Source organism: Pongo pygmaeus, chromosome 5 (assembly GCF_028885625.2).
Source record: "Pongo pygmaeus isolate AG05252 chromosome 5, NHGRI_mPonPyg2-v2.0_pri, whole genome shotgun sequence".
In the NCBI taxonomy this organism is placed as follows: Eukaryota; Metazoa; Chordata; class Mammalia; order Primates; family Hominidae; genus Pongo; species Pongo pygmaeus.
Genome location: NC_072378.2, coordinates 2,786,826 through 2,808,481, shown reverse-complemented (window position 1 = coordinate 2,808,481; position 21,656 = coordinate 2,786,826).

Below are 21,656 nucleotides of genomic sequence, written 5' to 3'. Positions count from 1 at the left end.
TTGGCCAGGCTGGTCTAAAACTCCTGACCTCAAATGATCCTCCTGCGTCAGCCTCCCAAAGTTCTGGGATTACAGGCGTGAGCCACCGTGCCGGCCAGAAAAATATTTTTAAACTGTGTACAGGGAAGTAAGGGTTTCTATTATATGCAAATCCTGTGGGATTGTTTGTGCCAGGGGAGATCTGTTCTTTCTCTGCAACTCACTGTATCCTCACCTGCTCTTCCTCATATGGCTCCCACCCTTACCCGTCTCTCCCCTGGGTTCATGCTGTTCTTCTCATTTCAATTCACTTTCCCTGAAAGGACTCAGCCTTCGCCAGTCTGTGCAGGCATGGTTCTGGGCTGGATGGCCCTCTGAGCTCGGCCAGGCGGCTGACCGCGGTCATGCAGATGGTGGCAGGATCCTTGGGTGCACTCATCTTCAATAAGGGCCTTGGACCTCGCAGTGGTCCTGAAGCTGCGGTGGATAGTCTCGGGGAAGGAGAATGGAATCACTGGCTCAGGCCCGCCTAGATTGCGCACGCACTGGGCCTTGCTTCTATTCACTCCCGCACTGAGACCGTTTGCATCTGGGTGAACAGGGCGCACATCCAGTTCCTACATGGATACTGCGTGTGGCTCTCAGAGCACAAATCATTCCAATCTTAACAGATGCAAGAAATAAAAGGGAGGAAACACTCTTTAGTTCACTGCATATTGACGAGCACAACCTTGGTAAGGTTGTGTTTGGAAATTACGTATGGGAAGGGAATTATGTATGGGAAGTAAGCTTAACCCAGGAATATGAAGTGGATGCAGCATGATAAAATGCATGCCATCTGTTCCATTATAGAATAAAGAAGCAAGATCATAGGGTCATATCCCTTGATGCAGAAATAGCTGTCTCCTTCTAAAGGAGAACATGGCAGCTGATAGACACAAGCCACAGTCCCAATAATTGATAGGGTTGTTTTTTCAGTCAGCCCTGCCAAATGCACAGGGCTTTACATACACTGAATAAAATTACATTTCCAAAGAAACCTTTTGAGGTGGATATCAGCTCTATTATTGTTGTTTTTAATCTGTAGACAAAAGTTTGGATGAATTTTTTTTATCCTTACAAAAGTGTTCCCAGTCTAACTAATTAACCTATTCTCTTAGTCATTTAGATACTTTATAGAATCAAGGGCAATTATGTTACCATTATTCTTGAATTTCACAACTATAAAATTATACACTTGGGACAGAAAACTATACCTTAAAGAGAAGAATAAATGAAACAGCGAAATTTGATTTCACTTTTCTGTGTCATTTTTGGAGACTGTCTGGAAGGACAGGCCAGCCATTAGGCCAGTAAGCGTGTCTATTCTGGCCGTTTCATCTGGCGAGGCATACAAGTTCAAGTTAAATTTTTGGCAAGCTTGAAAACACAGTAACTTTATGTATGTTTCTAGTAAAATATCCTCTTTCTTTTTTTTTTTTTTTTTTTTTTTTTGAGATGGACTCTCACTCTGTCACCCAGGCTGGAATGCAGTGGCGCAACCTCAGCTCACTGCAACCTCCACCTCCCAGGTTCAAGTGATTCTTGTGCCTCAGCCTCCTACGTAGCTGGGATTGTAATCCCAGGCCACCACACCTGGCTAATTTTTGTATTGTTTTTGTAGAGACAGGGTTTCGCCATGTTGGCCAGGCTAGTCTCAAACTCCTTGCCTCAAGTGATCCACCCACCTTGGCCTCCCAAGGTGCTGGGATTACAGGAGTGAGCCACTGTGCCTGGCCAATTTCCTCTTTCTTACTTAAAACCCAGAACCTCCTAATTTAGCTCTTAAAATACACCCTTTTGATGGTCAAGGGCAGCTGGGGATTTAGCTCCTCAGGCCCTCCTATGCTTGCCCCCCAGCCTCTGTCTCTCTGCACAGGACAGCCAGATGCATGCTCATGTGACTTTGCTAAAAGGTGACGGGCTGCAAAGGGAAATTAAAGTTGAAAGTAAGTGCTATGGCTTCTCAGTAAACTTGGAGGTCATTTAAAATAAGCTTTTTAGAAATAACACTTCCTTTCCCCCTTATTCTTAGAGGAAACAGACAAGCGCTCAGCGGAAATCTGATTACAGAACAACTGCATTTTTTTTCTGAAAACATAGTCACAACTTGTGTTTTTTTTCAGTATGCGAACCCTGTCACGGGTGAGCAGTACCTACCAGGGCCATTGGTGCTGGGGTAAAACAATTTCCCAAGATAGTTGTAGGTAAAGAAAGGCAGATTTATTAGAGAAAGTATGATATACATCGTTCAGGTCGAAATGCGCAGAATCAGCAAGAGAGGAGTTCAGTGCAAGGGAACAAAGGCTTGCTGAGGGTTTTAGAGGATGGTTCTCGGGCTGATTGAGAACACCAAAGCAGTAGGGAGCTCGCTTGCATTCTTCTGTCAGCAGAGGTGTTTGATGATAAGTTGAAGTGTTTGATGATAAGCAGGAAGTTTGTGAGTTATGTACATTATTTGCACAGGTGGGCCATATGTCTTGGGCCATAAAGAAAAGCGAACCTGTACCTTATCTGCTTTCTCTCTTTGCTTTCCCCTGGTCCTGCCAGCCTAACTCCTTTTTCCTCATTAGGAATCCACAAACCTACATGGCACCTACACAGTATTTACCAGTTATTGAAGGTTTCACTTTCCAGTGTTTCAGTTACCCATGGTCCAAAAATAGGTGAGTACAGTACTGTGGGTGTGAGAGAGAGAGGGAGAGAGAGAGAGATCATATTTACATAACTTTTTTTGAGACGGAGTTTCGCTCTTGTCCCCCAGGCTGCAGTGCAGCGTGATCTTGGCTCACTGCAACTTCCACCTCCCTGGTTCAAGCGACTCTCCTGCCTCAGCCTCCTGAGTAGTTAGGATTACAGGGGTGCACCACAACGCCCGGCTAATTTTTGTATTTTTAGTAGAGACGGGGTTTTACCATGTTGGCCAGGCTGGTCTCAAACTCCTGACCTCAAGTGATCTGCCCGCCTCAGCCTCCCAAAGTGCTAGGATTACAGGTGTGAGCCACCGCGCCTGGCCTATATTTACGTAACTTTTATTACAGTATGTTATTGTAAACCAAAAATAAAATACTTTTTTTTTTTTTTTTTGAGATGGAGCTTAACTCTTATTGCCCAGGTTGCAGTGCAATGGCGCGATCTCGGCTCACCGCAATCTCTGCCTCCCGGGTTCAAGCGATTCTCCTGCCTCAGCCTTCCGAGTAGCTGGGATTACAGGCATGGGCCACCACACCCAGATAATTTTGTATTTTTAGTAGAGACAGGGTTTCTCCACGTTGGTCAGGCTGGTCTCGAACTCCCGACCTCAGGTGATCCGCCCGCCTCAGCCTCCCAAAGTGCTGGGATTATAGGCATGAACCACCACGCCCGGCCCAAAAATAAAATTCTAAGCCCCCCGACCAAATGGACCCCTCCTCTCAGCCAAAGGCATTCTAAAGTAAACCTGAAACACTAGTTCAGGCCACGATGTGAAATAGGGAGGAGGGGCTCAGACATGCCTCATTCTACCTTCCTCCCTTTGGAATTCAGGCACAGCTGACCAGCATTACATTACAACAGACCTTAACACTGACAAAACAGACTCTATCTAGCAATAAGCTACTAACATGACAGATAACGGGCCCTGAAAGAAACTGAAGTATTTTACCCCAGAACATATTTCTTTGACATATTTTGAAACGGCCCTGCAAAACTGCCTCTTGTGGGGAAAATCTACATTTTTGTAGAGACTCTCCTTCCCTTTCTGGGTCCTTCTCCTGATCCAGGAGAGTCTGATAAGAGATATTTACAATAGATGCTCTCTGAAGCCTGCTCGCTTCATCTGCAGAATAAGACCCTTGGTCTCCACAACACCTTATCTTAACCCACACACTCCCTTCTATTGATTTCAGGTCTTTAGATGAACTTTCAACCAGAAAATCTTGGAAACCACCTGTGACCCAGAAGCTCCCCCCTGACCACCACCACCTTGGGCACATGTTCTCAGGATCTCCAGGGGTTGTGTCAAAGGCCACAGTCACTCACATTTGGCTCAGAACAAATCTCTTCAAATACTTCAGTTTGACCGCATTTCAATTTTATTGCATATATTATATTGCATATGAGTTTAACTCATATTTTGAGTTGTTAATCTCTTACTGTACCTAATTTATAAACTTTATCATATATATGCATAGGAAAAAAACACAGTATATATAGGATTCAGTACTATCCATGGTTTCAGGCATCCACTGGAGATCTCTGAACATATCCTTTGCAGATAAGGGGGGAGCTGCTGTGTACTTCTACATAACGTGCTGCATGTGAAGCGTGCCCAAAATGGGAAATCTAAAAATGAAAGGGAAAATGAACATAATTAAGGTTTTATTTAATTACTTTCAGAAATGCGGTCTTGTTATGCTGCCCAGGCTGGCCTCAAATTCCTGGGCTCGAGCAATCTTCCCCATCTCAGCCTCCCACACGGCTGGGACTACTGGCATGTATCCCCACACCCAACTTCGGTGGCTTTATCTTTTTAAATTTACTTATTGTAAATCACGTTGGTTACAATTAAAAACATACTATATGTTTAAAAATGAGAAAGAGGTTTGAAATCTTGTTAACTGTGTGCCTGCTCCTATCTGAAGGAATTCAGGAAAAGCAACTTGGCAGGAATCTTGGTCCTTTTGTGTCCAGAATTGGTGGGTTCTTGGGTCTCACTGATTTCAAGAATGAAGCTGCGGACTTTCCTGGTAAGCACTACAGCTCTTAAGGCAGCACATTTAGAGTTTTTTATTCTTCCCACCAGGTTTGTAGTCTCAAACCGCTTTAGAAGTGAAGCTGCAACTTTCTCAGTATTACAGGTCATAAAAGCAATACTGACCCAAGAAGCAAAAGAACAAAACTTACACAGCACAGAAAATAACCTGAGCGGGTTACCACCGCCGGCGCGGGCAGCCTGCTTTTATTCTCTTATCTGGCCCCACCCACATCCTGCTGATTGGTAGAGCCGAGTGGTCTGTTTTGACAGGGCGTTGATTGGTGCGTTTACAATCCCTGAGCTAGACACAAAGGTTCTCCACGTCCCCACCAGATTAGTTAGATACAGAGTATACACACAAAGGTTCTCCAAGGCCCCACCAGAGTAGCTAGATACAGAGTGTCAATTGGTGCATTCACAAACCTTGAGCTAGACACAGGATGCTGATTGGTGTGTTTACAAACCTTGAGCTAGATACAGAGTGCTGATTGGTGTATTTACAATCCCTGGGCTAGACATAAAGGTTCTCCACGTCCCCACCAGACTCAGGAGCCCAGCTGGCTTCACGCAGTGGATCTTGTACGGGGGCTGCAGGTGGAGCTACCTGCTAGTCCCGCGCCCTGTGCCCGCAGTCCTCAGCCCTTGGGTGGTCGATGGGACTGGGTGCCATGTAGTAGGGGGTGGTGCTCATCCGCGAGGCTCAGGCCGCACAGGAGCCCACGGAGCGGGTGGGAGGCTCAGGCATGGCAGGCTACAGGTCCCGAGTCCTGCCCCTCGGGAAGGCAGCTAAGGCCCGGTGAAAAATCTACCGCAGCGCCGGTGGGCTGGCACTACCGGGGGACCCAGTACACCCTCCGCAGCTGCTGGCCCGGGTGCTAAGCCCCTCATTGCCCGGGGCCGGCAGGCTGCTCCGAGTGCAGGGCCCACCAAGCCCACGCCCACCCGGAACTCCAGCTGGCCTGCAAGTGCCGCGCGCAGCCCTGGTTCCTGCTCGCTCTTCTCCCTCCACACCTCCCTGCAAGCTGAGAGAGCCGGCTCCGGCCTTGCTTGGCCAGCCCAGAAAGGGGCTCCCAAAGTGCAGCGATGGGCTGAAGGGCTCTTCAAGTGCCGCCAAAGTTGGAGCCCAGGCAGAGGAGGCGCCCAGAGCGAGCGAGGGCTGTGAGGACTGCCAGCATGCTGTCACCTCTCACTTTGTACTTTTAAAGGAAAGAATTCAAATGAGAGACAGGCAAGGGAATGTTTATTTTAAGCAATGTGAAAGTTTATTGGAGAAAGTAGGCTTGGAAGAGGGTCAAGCAGGAGACTTCAAAAATCAAGTGCTTCTTCCGGTTCGATTTTTTTTTTTTTTTGGACGGAGTCTCGCTCATGTCACCCAGGATGGAGTGCAGTGGCGCAATCTCTGCTGACTGCAACCTTTGCCTCCAGGGTTCAAGTGATTCTTCTGCCTCAGCCTCCCAAGTAGCTGGGACTACGGGTGCGTGCCACCACGCCTGGCTAGTTTTTTGTATTTTTAGCAGAGACAGGGTTTCACCATGTAAACCAGGATGGTCTTGATCTCCTGACCTCGTGATCCACCTGCCTTGGCCTCCCGAAGTGCTGGAATTACAGGCGTGAGCCACCACCCCCAGCCTGCTTGGAATTTTTATACCCCTTACTCTTTTCCAGGCTCTCTGTCTCCACTCTTTGTTCTTCCCCTCGCGGGCTGGCCCTCAATTATTGCATGCCCAGTAGCCCTCCCAGTGGGCGCAGGATGTTTACTGAAGTTGTGCACATGCCCATTAGATGCAATTCTCCCTTACTGGTAGAGCGCCCCTAGAGGAAAGTCATATACCGGGTAAATTTCACACCTTGCTATTGCACATGCTCAAAACTTTGGGACTGTGGCTTGCTAACTCCAGGTGTCTTCTGTCTGTTGCAAGACTCCTGTTATTCCCAGCACCAGTCATGGCCACTTATTACCCTAGAGGGATAGTTTTATGCCCTTCTATCCCCATCCCAGTGAGAACCAGACAACTCTGGGGTCCCTTCCTTGTCTTGCTCATTATTTCAGAGGGAGAGATTTATAATTGTCTGACTGTGGCTTGACAAATGTCCAACATTCCTGGGGGCCTGCACATGCCCTTCTCACGTCTAACCGCCTACTCTGACATTCTCATCACAAAAAAAATATGTAGATGAGGTAATGCATATGGGAATTAGCTTGTTTTAGCCATTCCGCTGATATGGAAGGGTGTGCTCCCTTTAAATAACATGGAGGGGGGAAAAGGGCGTGGTCCCTGGCTAGGGCTCCAACCCTGGGCCTGTGCCCACGGACCTAGTTGAGGACAGGCATTTTTGTTTTCCTGCCCCAATGTTGCATTTCTCAAGACCACCCTGACCTGCCACGCTCCTACCCTGTGCCTGTAAAACCCCCTGAGACGCTAGCAGGCAGGCACACAGGTGGCTGCACATCCAGAAAAGTACATCAGTGGTGGAACACACGAGCAGCTGGAAGTTGAGAGGAATGGGATGCACCAGCAAGTACCAGCATGCAGTCAGGCCATCCACCGGCAGAACAATGCGGAGTTTGACTGGGGCAGTTGGAGGAGAGCCCAGGCTGCCAGACTTACCTTGCACTCTTTCTCCGCAAGCCCACATGTGATCCGATTCTTCCGGTACACCAAGGCAAGAAACCCGGGATACAGAAAACCCTCTGTCTTTGCAATAAGGTAGTGGTCTGATTGAACTGGTTAACACAAGCCACCTACGGATGGCTAAACTAAAAGAGCACCCTGTAACACATGCCCAATGGGGCTTCAGGTGGTGTAAACATTCACCTAGAGACTGCCATGGGGTTGGAGCCCCACAACCTGCCTGGCTGTAGTCTTTCCCAAAGGTTGGAGCAGCAGCGCACTTAAGTGAGCCACAGCCCCATCACACATCCTGAGAGGAACAAGGGAACTTTGCCAGTTTCACTACCATGTATGCAAATATCAAAATATCACATTGCAAAAGTCTACAATTTTTGTCAATTTTTTAAAAATTCACTGACTTTTATTAGAGAACCTAAAATTGTTAAATTCTTTAGAAATGCTTAGAAAAGATTAAATTCAACATTTTTAAAGAATCAGAAAGTTTAAAAAAAGTACAGAATTATTTGCTATGGAATGAATTGTACCCATCTCCCCTCCATGAATTCATGTTGAAGCCGTAACATAATTCAAATTAATAGCTTTAGAAGAGTATCTATCTACACAGCAAGAAGGTGGCTAAAAACAAAGTCATCACCAAAAACCACTGTGCTGGTGGGTCTGGAATTGGTCGGTTCATTGGTCTCAGTGACTTCAGGAATGAAGCCATAGACCCTCGCGGTGTTATTTCTTAAAAGCGGTATGTCCCAAATTTTTTCCTTCTAGGGGATTTGCTATCTCACTGGCTCAGTAGTAAGGCTTCAAGACATCCACAGTGACTATTACAGCTCTATAACACGGCACAATTCTGGAGTTCTCCAGTCCCAGAGGTGCACTGGTAGTCTTACCACCTTCAAAAGCAAAACCACACAACTTAACAATGTTACAACTCATACCAGGAAACATAACTAAAAGACAACACATTTACTTTTTAAAAAAAAAAAAAAACAAAACTGAAAAACTTCCACTACATTGAAACAAACCTCAATGGATTATTGGCGTTAGCCTGGGCGGCCTGCTTTATATTCCCTTATCTGGCCCCACCCACATCTTGCTGATTGGGCCATTTTACAGAAAGCTGATTAGTCTGTTTTACAGAGAGCTGATTGGTCCGTTTTGCCAGGGTGCTGATTGGTGCGTTTAACAATCCCTGAGCTAGACACAAAAGTTCTCCAAGTCCCCACTAGATTAGCTAGACACAGAGCACTGATTGGTGCATTTACAAATCTTGAGCTAGACACAGGGTATTGATTGGTGCATTTACAAACCTTGAGCTAGATACAGAGTGCCGATTGGTGTATTCACAATCCCTTAGCTAGACATAAAGATTCTCCAAGTCCCCACCAGATCAGCTAGACACAGAGTGCTGATTGGTGCATTTACAAACCTTGAGCTAGATACAGAGTGCCAATTGGTGTATTCACAATCCCGTAGGTAGACATAAAGATTCTTCCAAGTCCCCAATAAACTCACGAGCCCAGCTGGCTTCACCTAGGGGATCTCGCACTGGGACCGCACATGGAGTTGCCTGCCCATCCTATGCTATGTGCCCGCACTCCTCAGCTCTTGGGCGGTTGATGGGACCGGGCGCTGTGGATCGGGGGCGCCGCTGGTCGGGGAGGCTCAGACTGCGCAGGAGACCGCTGCCGCCGCAGCAGGTGCAGGGGAGACTTAGGCAGGGTGGGCTGCAGGTCCCAAGCCCTACCCCGCGGGAAGGCAGCTAAGGCCTGGTGAGAAATCCAGCACAGCGCCGGTGGGCCAGCAGTGCTAGGGAACCCGGCGCACCCTCCGCAGCTGTTGGCCTGGATGCTAAGCTCCTCACTACCCGGGGCCGGCAGGGCCGGCCGGCCGCTCCGAGTGCGGGGCCCGCCACGCCCACGCCCACGCCCACCGGGAACTCTAGCTGGCCCGCAAGCGCCGAGCGCAGCCCGGGTTCTCGCGGGTGCCTCTCCCTCCCCACCTCCCCGCAAGCCGAGGGAGCTGGCTCCGGCCTCAGCCAGCCCAGAGAAGGGCTTCCACGGTGCAGCGGCGGGGTGAAGGGGCTCCTCAAGCGCTCCCAGAATGGGCGCTGAGGCCAAGGAGGCAGGGAGAGCCAGCGAGGGCTGCCAGCATGCTGTCACCTCTCACTGGCATCCTGATCTTGGACTTTCTGGCCTCCAGAACTGTGAGCAAATACATTTCTGTTGTTTGAGCTGCCCGGTCTATGGTATTTTGTATGGCAGCCTAAGCTAAGACATTATTCTTGGTGCATATTTATATACTGTAATCATTTCTTAACTGAATCTACCTCTATCAAACATCACTGGTATTTTTGCTCAATAATGTATTTTTCAATAGGATTTTATTAAGAAAATTTTTATAAATTGCATTTTATTGTCAATAAATGTAAAATTACTATCATGGTCAGTTGACTCGTCTGTTGACCATAGGTCCTGTGTGACCTGTGCAGCCATGCAGGGCTCCACATTCACAGGGACACACACTTGGATAGATGTTTTACTGTCATCATTTTGAAATTATTTATAGTTTTTGAAAAGAGGATCCTGCATTTTCATTTTGCAATGGGCCCTGCAAATTATGTAGCTGTTCCTGCTGTTAGACTATGGAATTTTTATGGAGAAAACACTCGAGCTGAGAGACGTGGTAAGCTCAGAGTAAATTCTGACAAATGAAGAACTGTTTAAATTCTAATTTTTCTCATTAAAATGTACAAGTATTTCAGTCTGAATATTTCCACAGTTACAATCTTTTTGCCTGCATACAATGTGTTTCTTTTCCAAATACTTTTATCAGACAAAGCTTATCAAATGACTTACTTAAATAATCCTTTTGAAGTTTTCACCAAATTTTTGTGCAGCAAACTTTTTGGACATCCCAGTTTCACTGCATTCTAATATAGCATATAAATTTACCCAGTTAAAAATAGGAAGTCCATCTAAAGATTCTTCCTCCAAGTCAAGATATGCCAAATTTCAATTACAGAATTTCAGAAAGTTAAGTCCTATTCACTATTAAGCTGATGCTGTTTAATTAGTTTCTCCTTTGGTTTTGTAGAACTTTGAATATCTTCCTGTTTGCAAACTTCGTTTTCAATGATTTCAAGTAACTAAAAGCCTCCAAAATTACATTTTTGGGTGCTTGGCTCTGAATATTTTGACTAAATATTTCTAACTGATTTTGAACAAAATGCACCTGAAATTTAGAGGACTCAGTTCAAAGAAGGTTAATAACATTACAGAACACTTAGGCTGATTTAAAATCGTTCTCCAAAAGAGCACACACAGCTACGTTTCAATTGCTCATGGGCAGCAAAGACGAAAAGCAGGCGCTGCCATCAATACATCATCAATATCATATAATATCTGTATTCATCAGCAGCTTCATCACAAATATTTTGTAGTAACTATATAAAGAAAATTTATAAATTTTGATAACTACAAATGCTATTTTGAACAGAAGAATATTGCAGCTTGATTAATAAAATTCAAAATGTGTGTTCATCTTAACCAACTCCAAGGTTGTGACTCATCAAAATTTGATTTGTATGAAAACCTTCCCTAATACACATTTTAACTAATTTTTTTTTGAGATGGAGTCTCACTCTGTTGCCCAGGCTTAACTAAATTTTTAACGGCATTTATTCACAACATGTTATATATTTTCCCTGTGGGAAAGGGAACTTCTAAAAGCTTATTTTTAATTCTATCCATGAATTAGATGAAAAACTTACACTGCTTTTTAATTTGAAACATCTGATGAAACTTACTTGAACAAAATGAAAGTTTTTGTTCTGCTAATGCAGCCAATGCTTCCATGTATTTCTTTACTTTTTGAAACTGACAGAAATTAACTTCAAATAGCAGTCATTTGATCAAATGAACAGCCTGCTTTACAAACTAATATATAAACATATCCTCTGCAATGCACTTGATAGTTATCTTTGGACAGAATTTTCTTTCTTTTTTTTTTGGAGACTGAGTCTCACTCTGTCGCCCAGGCTGGAGTTCAGTGACGTCTATCTTGACTTACTGCAACCTCTGCCTCCCAGGTTCAGGCGATTCTCCTGCCTCAGCCTCCAGAGTAGCGGGGACTAGAGGCACCTGCCACCACACCTGGCTGATTTTTGTATTTTTAGTAGAGACAGGGTTTCACCATATTGGCCAGGCTGGTCTCGAACCCTGACCTTGTGATCCACCTGCCTTGGCCTCCCAAAGTGCTGGGATTACAGGGGTGAGCCACCGTGCCTGGCCAGAATTTTCTTAAAATAACTTCTAACTTTTGAAGGAGGTGCTAGTATTTCCTTATAAATTAGTGTCTTATAGTTTTTACATGGTCAGAGATAGCACTATGGTACCACTGGTGAGTGGTAAGCAGCAACATTTTGTGCACACTAAACATTCCACCTCTTGTGATATGAAAATTCAGTACTTAATTTTTGAGCTCACTGTTTGCTAAAAGAATTTATTGCAAAATTAAAGTGTAGCCAAACAGGCTGGGTATGGTGGCTGTTGCCTGTAATTCCAGTACTTTGGGAGGCCGAGGTAGGTGGATCACCTGAGGTCAGGAGCTCGAGACCAGCCTGGCCAGCATGGCAAAACCGTGTCTCTACTAAAAATACAAAAAATTAGCCAGTCATGGTGGCGGGCGTCTGTAATCCCAGCGCTCAGGAAGCTGAGGCAGGAGAATCGCTTGAACCTGAGAAGTGGAGGTTGTGGTGAGCCGAGATGGTGTGACTGCATTCCAGCCTGAGTGACACAGTGAGACTCTGTCTCAAAATAAATAAAATTAAGTTAAAAAAGTATAGTCAAACAATTAAATAAATAAATGGCTGTAGATTTTCCTGTATAATGAATAACAAAACCACTGTAGCAAGAGAGTTTGGGCTTATTTCTATAATAATTTATAGCCTCTATTTCCTCTATTTAAATATGCTTCTGTTTTATATAGCCTCTATTTAAATATGCCTAAATTATAGTTTAAACTGTGTACCTAAATTATACTTTTCCACGTTTCCAACTGACCCTGCCAGATGATGGCTTCTCAAAAGCCACAGCACGAGCTATGTTACAACTAAGTGGCTGTCAGGGGAAAGCAGTCCCAAAGAATTATCTCCTCAGTACTAGAGTCCAGAAGGACTTAGCTGTCCCTAGCTGGTTGTGAACAAGGATTAAGTTGTTTTATCAGTGAGTGAGTTCCTTATGTCCTGTCCTTGAAGGGGGAGACTTCCGGTAGGGATCAGACTCACAAGTTGCCTGTCAGATTTAACCACAGATTAAAGTGAGCATGCTGCACCTGCTGAGTCACTTACCAATTTATTGTCTCTTGGCTCTAGAGCCTCCTCTCATGACACATCTGTAACCCTGGAGTTGCTGTCACTTCCCTAGATGGCACAATGCTACGCTTCGTCATTAGAGGATGCCAGTGAGACACTGCCAGGAAAGCCCAGTAGAAAGACACCTGTCCTTCCAGGTTCTGGTTCTCCTGTAACCACTCAGTGCAGGGTCCAGCAGCCCACACAGACCATCTCTAGCCTCATTCTCATGTTTTCTCCACGCAACAGCCATTTCTGCAGTCACAACAGCTGCAACCTCAGGCAGCTGTGTCCCTACCTGGCCTTTTGCTTCTGCGGACGGCTCTGGCCTGTCACACCCTCTGGCAATGGCAGACAGCTCCTGGCAGCCCACTCTGACCCATGTACTCTACCAGCGGCAGCTGCATGTTTCTGTGGCAGCTGCATCCGCTTCAAAAAGATCTGAGTTTCAGCCCAAAGTGTGTGTGGGGTGGGGGTGGGGTAAAGGTCTCCTAACACTTTAGTCTTTCCTCATCCACTCTCACTGGGCCTGTGGGTAACAGCTGCCCCTTTTTCACATGCTGCTTCTTTGCCCCTTTTCCTAACTAACAATCCTTTATGTTCTTCTCTGTTCACATAACTGATGTGGCTTTGTCTCCTGAGTGGACCCTGACAGGTGTAAGTGTAGTGGGAGCTCACAGTACAAAGTAAAGACCTGCCAACCCCTCTCCTGTAGCTGTTACTAACAATACTTCATTGAAAATGAAAAGCCTGTGACAAATGCTGACCCAGGCAGGACACCAAGGCAACAGGTATAACTGGAACTGTCCCAGACAAGCCAAGCTGTGTGGTTATCCTACAGACATGCCGTATTCCAAGAAGAGATGAGGATTATATTTCCTATTTAATTTTCCTGTCTGCATTGCATGCAATCAAAGCACCCCAAAAAGGAATGGATACATTTAGAAGACAAACAGGCCTCCCTAACTGCCACCCAACTCCTTGTCATTTAATACTTCCAGGTAATGCCCCTGGAATTAATAGGGTTTCTCATTCAACAAGGCACTAAGGAGACACTAATGGCAGCTTCCAGGTGGGATCATGTTCGAAACACTTGTTTCTCTCACAAACTCCTTCAAACAGAAAAATCCGACAAACTAATTAATGTAATGCTTTTCGAATTGAGGTCCACTGGGTTCCACACATTCCTGGGTCAGCAAGCATTCTCCAACATTTCTCTTCAGTGGCCTGCTTTCATTTGCTAATGATCTTTAAAAAGAGGGTTGGTTAATTTGATATTTACATTTTTTTTCTTTTTGAATAGCAAGAATTCCAAATGTAATGACCTGTTCTGTGAAAAGTGGCTGTTAGTAGAATACCTAGCAAATATTTTTGAAAAACTATAATGGATTGCCCTTGTAGGTAAAGATGCATCTTATCAAGAACTGCTTTTTGAAAGAGGGTGGAGTGATCATTTTAAAACATCTATTTGAAAGTTTTTCTTTCCCTTGTTAAATGATGTTATTGCTACAAAATGATGTTAAAACTCATATACTCATTTTTAACACTTGGAAATGTAATTTTATAACCTTTAAAAAACTCTTCCAAGGGCTGGGCATGGTGGCTCAGGCCTGTAATCCCAGCACTTTGGGAGGCTGAGGCAGGCAGATTGCCTGAGCTCAGGAGTTTGAGACCAGCCTGGGCAACACGGTGAAACCCCGTCTCTACTAAAATACAAAAAATTAGCCTGGCGTGGCAGCATGTGCCTGTAATCCCAGCTACTTGAGAGGCTGAGGCAGGAGAATTGCTTGAACCTGGGAGGCGGAGATTGCGGTGAGCTGAGATCGTGCTATTGCACTCCAGCCTGGGCAACAGAGTGAGACTCCATCTCAAAACAAAAACAAAAACAAACAAAAAACTCTTCCAAAAAGAAGAGATTTGGTTGGTTTCAAATAATTAAAAATATAAATATATAAAATCTTAAATATTATAATTAGACATAGATTGACAATCAAACATCAAGGCTTAGTAAGCTTTTATCAATGGTTTTATTTTATTTAAATCAACCCATATAATCCCAGTGCTTTGGGAGGCTGAGGTGGGAGGATTGCTTGAGTCCAGGAGCTTGAGCCCGAAGCGAGCTATTGTTAGGGAAGCAGGAGCTCAGGAGAGCCAGAATAAGGCCATTTTAAGTTCAGCTTCATCTTGAGACTAACAAGGCACATTCTTTTCCAGTCACCACCCATAGTCATAAAATGTTTACACTTAAGGAAACAGCTTGAAGACACCTGCAGGGACACAGTCCTGCAGCAACAGAAAGTCAAGATGTCCCAATGCCCATAGCAATATATGCTTTCAAGATAATTATTATTATTGTTTGAGACTCAGTCTTGCTCTGTCGCCCAGGCTGGAGTGCAAGTGGTGTGATCTCAGCTCACTACAACCTCTGCCTCCTGGGTTTCAGCAGTTCTCCTGCCTCAGCCTCCCTAGTAGCTGAGACTACAGGCGCGCGTCATCACGCCCGGCTAATTTTTGTATTTTTTAGTAGAGACAGGGTTTCACCATGTTGGCCAGGCTGGTTTTGAACTCCTGACCTCGTGATCTGCCCGCCTTGGTCTCCCAAAGTGCTGGGATTACAGGCATGAGCCACCGTGCCTGGCTGCTTTCAAGATACTTGTATTTATGCTTTTATGTACGTACACACTAAAACTAAAAACAAACAAACAAAAAACAAGGACAGTTTTCTTTAAATCAACAGAATAATAAATTTTGTCATGCCGTCAGCCTACCCACACATGGATGTGGCTTAGCTTAGCTTTTACGTAGACAAGACCTGCTACATAAGAAAAACTTAAAGATGAGTTCCTCCTCTTGCTTTCTGAAGACACTGTGCTCTGTATCTGAGTAGCTTTCAATAAACAATGTCTTCTCACTGCACCCTGAGACTTGCCTTGAATTTCTTCCTGCATGAGATCCAAGAACCCTCTCCTGGGGTCTGGATCAGGACCTCTTTTTCTAGTAACACTATGATCGCACCACTGTACTCCAGCCTGGGCCACACACTCTTGTGGGTTTGTGTGTAATTGTGTGTTGTGTATGTGTCCGGGAAATTGAGTCTTTTTTTTTTTTTTTTGATGGAGTCTTGCTCTGTCGCCCAGGCTGGAGTACAGTGGTGCAATCTCGGATCACTGCAACCTCCGCCTCCCAGGTTCAAGCAATTCTCCTGCCTCAGCCTCCCATACAGCTGGGACTACAGGTGCGCACCAGCTCTAGTGGTGTATTTTCAGTAGAGACAGGGTTTTGTCATGTTGGCCAGGCTGGTCTTGAACTCCTGACCTCAAGTGATCCACTTGCCTCGGCCTCCCAAAGTGCTGGGATTACAGGCGTGAGCCACCGCGCCCAGCCAAGTGAATGTCTTTTGTGGGCACTAGACGGCGGGATTGGCTCCTCTCAAGTGAGAAATTCCAAAGGAATTTTTGTTTGCAGATTGATCAAGCCCAACCAATGGAGACAGGAAGCACCAGCTGGTCCAGCTGCTTCAGTTTGGACACTTGGGGCTTGTTTGTTGCTGCATCAGTTGGATTGTGTTTTGGGGATTGTTTGGTGTGTGTCGATACAGTCATGGGAAATCTGAATTTGATAAACTGATATTCTTCTGTAATACTGTTTAGCCCCAATATTCTTTGGAATCTGGAATTTGCTGTTGAATGAGAAAGTGGGATGGAGGTCCCTGTATCCAGGCGTTTACGTTGCTGTTCTAAGCAGGGTTGGGCCTTGTTAGCAGGTTTCAGGTGATGTTCTTCTGTGGGGCTGTTTGCCCCCACTGTTCTTTGAAGTCTGAGGATGTTCTGGCGTTTAAAAATCAAACTGCCATGAAAATTGCTTTACTCAAAATTTTGGTTCACAGCCTTCATTGGATTACCTATCTTTTGGGGGACCTGCCCCGAAAATCACATAGGTTCTTTTCTATTTTCCTAAGCGTCGGCCGGCTTGAGAAATAACGGGACAGAGTACAAAAGAGAGAAATTTTAAAGCTAGGCGTCCGGGGGAGACATCACACATTGGTAGGATCTGTGTTGCCCCACAAGCCACAAAAACCAACAAGTTTTTATTAGGGATTTTCAAAAGGGGAGGGAGTGTGCGAATAGGTGTGGGTGACAGACATCAAGTACTTAACAGGGTAATAGAATATCACAAGGCAAGTGGAGGCAGGCCAAGATCACAGGACCACAGGACCGGGGTGAAATGAAAATTGCTAATGAAGTTTCGGGCACCATTGTCATGGATAACATCTTATCAGGAGACAGGGTTTTGAGAACAACCGGTCTGACCAAAATTTATTAGGCAGGAATTTCCTCTTCCTAATAAGCCTGGGAGCGCTATGGGAGACTGGAGTTTATTTCGCCTCTGCAATCTCGACCATAAGAGACAGGTACGCCCCAGGGGGGCCAGTTCAGAGACCTGCCTCTAGGTGCGCATTCTCTTTCTCAGGGATATCCCATGCTGAGAAAAAGAATTCAGTGATATTTCTCCCGTTTGCTTTTGAAAGAAGAGAAATATGGCTCTGTTCTGCCCGGCTCACCGGCGGTCAGAGTTTAAGGTTATCTCTCTTATTCCCTGAACAATTGCTGTTATCCTGTTCTTTTTTCAGGGTGCCCACATTTCATATTGCTCAAACACACATGCTGTACAATTTGTGTAGTTAAAGCAATTATTACAGGGTCCTGAGATGACATACATCCTCCTCAACTGACAGGATTAAGAGATTAAAGTAAAGACAGGCATAGGAAATCACAAGAGTATTGACTGGGGAAGTGATAAGTGTCCATGAAATCTTTACAATTTATGTTTAGAGATTGCAGTAAAGGCAGGCATAAGAAATTACAAAAGTATTAATTTGGGGAACTAATAAATGTCCATAAAATCTTCACAATCCACGTTCTTCTGTCGTGGCTTCAGCCGGTCCCTCCGTTTGGGGTCCCCGACTTCCCGCAACACCTATCCAGGAAAAAAAGTGTAGCCATGGAAACCAGTGAGTTTATTTTCCTATCTCGTGACTGGAGTTCTGAGGTAAAAGCTATTGGATTTTTGTTTATGTGTGTGTATATATATGTCTAGATGTGTTTACATATGTACATTTATTATGTTATATGTTGTGTCCACCAAACTGGCTTATAAATGAAAGAGCGCTCATAAGTAAATCCAAAGTATTTTTTCAAGTTTATGTGACTTAAAAAAAATCTTTACTAAACAAGCTGGCTTTAAAATGTCTTCAGAATTGTCAGCATACATTTCTGCCTGGGTTTTATGTTTGTCTCTGCTAGATAGTTTGAGGTGTCACAGTTTGATATAGAGGGTTATAAAACCATAAACCCAGCCAAAATGAAATGATCTTGGTTTGTGTGCCTTTTTTGATAAATAAGACTAATTTAATGTTGTTAGCTACATCTTCTGAGTTATTGGCAAAAATATCCAAATATTTAACTTTAAGGTTCTTACTTCTGTGAGCACCTGATGTTCACTGGCTATTAAAAAAATTATTTGCAAGGAAATTACTAACTTTAAATGAGGACTAGCTGTGTCTAATATCTCAGTTTTCAGAAGTAATCTAGGTAAACTGTTTAAAATGAAATAACTGAGTACATGTATATAGGATAAATGTAAGTGGTCTTTTTTTGTAATTTAAAATCTTAAAATTATTTTTGATGCTCATTGGATGTCTGGGACATTTCCAATTAAGAAGAGGTTATGATATGGGGAAACATGTTTCTAAAAATTGTTGTGGGGAAAAGAAAGAGAGATCAGATTGTTACTGTGTCTATGTAGAAAAGGAAGACATAAGAAACTCCATCTTGATGTGTACTAAGAAAAATTGTTTCTGCTTTGAGATGCTGTTAACCTGTAACTTTAACCCCAACCCTGTGCTCACAGAAACATGTGCTGTATTGAATGAAAGTTTAATGGATTTAGGGCTCTGTGGGATGTGCCTTGTGCACAATATGTTTGCAGGCAGTATGCTTGGTAAAAGTCATCGCCATTCTCCCTTCTCGATTAACCAGGGACACAATGCACTGCAGAAAGCTGCAGGGACCTCTGCCCAAGAAAGCCTGGGTTTCCCCACACTGAGACAGCCTGAGATATGGCCTCGTTGGAAAGGAAAGACCTTACCATTCCCCAGGCCGACACCCGTTAAGGGTCTGTGCTGAGGAGGAGTAGTGAAAGAGGGAGGCCTCTTTGCAGTTGAGATAAGAAGAAGGCTTCTGTCTCCTGCTCCTCCCTGGGAATGGAATGTCTCAGTGTAAAGCCTCCCATTCCCATTCGTTGGATTCTGAGATAGGAGAAAACCACCCTGTGGCTAGAGGCAAGATAAGCTGGCAACAATACTGCTCTGTTACTCTTTGCTACACTGAGATGTTTATGTAAAGTGAAAGATAAATCTGGCCTACGTGCACATCCAGGCACAGTACCTTTCCTCGAACTTATTCATGATACAGATTCCTTTGCTCACATGTTTCCCTGCTGACCTTCTCCCCACGTGTTGCCCTGCTACACTCCCCTCCCTAAGATAGTAAAAATAATGATCAGTAAATACTGAGGGAACTCAGAGGCCGGCGCTGGTGCGGGTCGTCTGTATGCTGAGCACCAGTCCCCTGGGCCCACTGTTCTTTCTCTATAGTTTGTCTCTGTGTCTTATTTCTTTTTTCAGTCTCTTGTCCCACCTGACGATAAATACCCACAGGTCTGGAGGGGCTGGCCCCCTTCAAATTGTCAAATGGTTCTCATCTATAAAATGCTAATATCTGATAGGCAGCTCAGGACTTCTTGCTTCCTAGGTTTCCACTAAAATTTAAGGTTACTGAGGATACGAATTATAGTTAATATATAATTCTGTATATAAAATGTGCCAAAGAAGATGTGTTCTTGTGAGATAAAGAATAATTTTGTCTGATTTAGAACTTATCTAAAGGTTAATTCAAATTATGGACTTGAAAAGGTTATTTATGAAAAGCGTAGTAAGGAACCAGTAAGTAGGGAAGAGAGATGGGAAGAAAGTTATGTATGTGAAGATGTATTTTTGTTAAGGAAGGTTATAAAGAAAAATAATAGTTTTGTATGAGAAAGGATCTTGTATGGTGAATTTTTGTCCTAAAGTAAAATGACTCATTATTAAAAAACAGAGAGAAAATTTAGGACAAAACAGAAAATCCAAGCATGTTATAGATGGTCTGTGTAAATCATGTGTAATTTTTTTTTGTTTCTCTGTGTCTGTCTTCATGCACATACCAAAAAAAAAAAAAAAAAGAAAGTTGAAAAAGTTTAGATAATAAAATATTCTTTAAAACCTGATAGAAAATTGAAGACATTTGGCTAATTAACATTGTTCATAGTTAAAGCTCTTAGTCTTGATGAAGGTAAAATAAGAAATATTATAAAGAAATACATTGCCAGTTTGGCAATTCTTTTTAAATGTAGTTAAGCATGAAGCCAGATTACCATGGAGCCAAATTTCACACACATGCTTGCATTGCTTCACACTATATTTGCAATTCTGCATAGATAGTACTAGCACCAAAGTAATTACTGGTCACATACCCAAAGTGAATTTCTTAATCGCACAAAATATATCATGTTATCGATAGACTTAAATACATTGAATTGTATATCAGGACCGAAATATCCATTATGTGTTTCTTTAAGACGCTGGTTAACACTTTAGCCTCTAATGTAGGAGAACAATTGGGGTTGGTTTCCTGTTTATTTCCTTTTGCTTCTAATTTTCATTTGTTTGCTGTTTGTTCTCCTTTGGGTTTTACATATATATGCATATATAAAACCATTGATGTTTTTAAGTTTCCAGTGGAAGTCTTTTATTTTGTTCTATAAATAGTCATTTTGTTTCCTATGCATTTCCAACAATTCATCATTTGTTTTATTTATCTAAAATTCTTAAGCCCCTTTGTCAAGCATCCAAAAATTGATAAAGGACATCAGCCATTTAAATTTTGGTTGGTTTTGCTTGATGATGGGGAGAGCTACAAGATCTTTAAGGCTCCTAGGAAAAAAATAAAAGACTAATTTTTGGAAGTTCTGAGCAGAAATAGCATATTATTTATTTTGTTACTTGAAGAAGTGGGTGAGAATGAAAATGTTTAAATGGTGTTTATTTCCAAGGTAATTCAATTCAGTCAATAATTTCAGTTGGTTTCAGATCTTTCCTTTAGGTAGTGAGGAAGTGCTCTGATATGGGTACAACATTTTAATGTTCAGGAAAGATTGGCTGTATCCTTAATGAAATTGTATTGCTTAGGATTATTCTGAAACTAATTTAGTTGTTGTTGACCATTATTAAAATTTAGTTGTGTTGGCCATTATTTTGTTGTGTTGACATTCACTTGGATTAAGTAGTAATAAAGAATGTGAGACTTTCTAGTGATTTTTGATCTCAAGCCGTTTATCACTGATGGGCTTTCATATGTGTACACGAAAAAAAAATGTACAAGTGTTGCGCTGGTTTGAAGATTTTAGTGGTGAAAGTTACTTAATTGGTTCTCAGTACTGTATCTAGGAACTAATGTTGGAAATATGGGATGATGTTCTTTAAACATAGCTGAAAAGAAATTACTGTGTGCTTGTTCTTACCTCGTCTTTGCTCTGTTGTATACTATTTAAGTGAAAGGAGCTTATTTATCCTCATTGAATTTCTGAAACCGATATTTGCATTTACCATTTTTTAATGATGGAGAGAAAAGCTAGTTGTTTTGTTTTGATACGTTTGGCACAGGACCCATCACTTTTGGATGCTTTGGGTCACAGTTCTGTCACTAGAACGCTAGTAACTAGATACATACAATGAGTAACCTAACTACTTTAATACAGTGGTTTGGAGTGTGCAGGCAGTAACTACTGAATGCCAAATCACAATATTTTAACTTGTGACATGTTA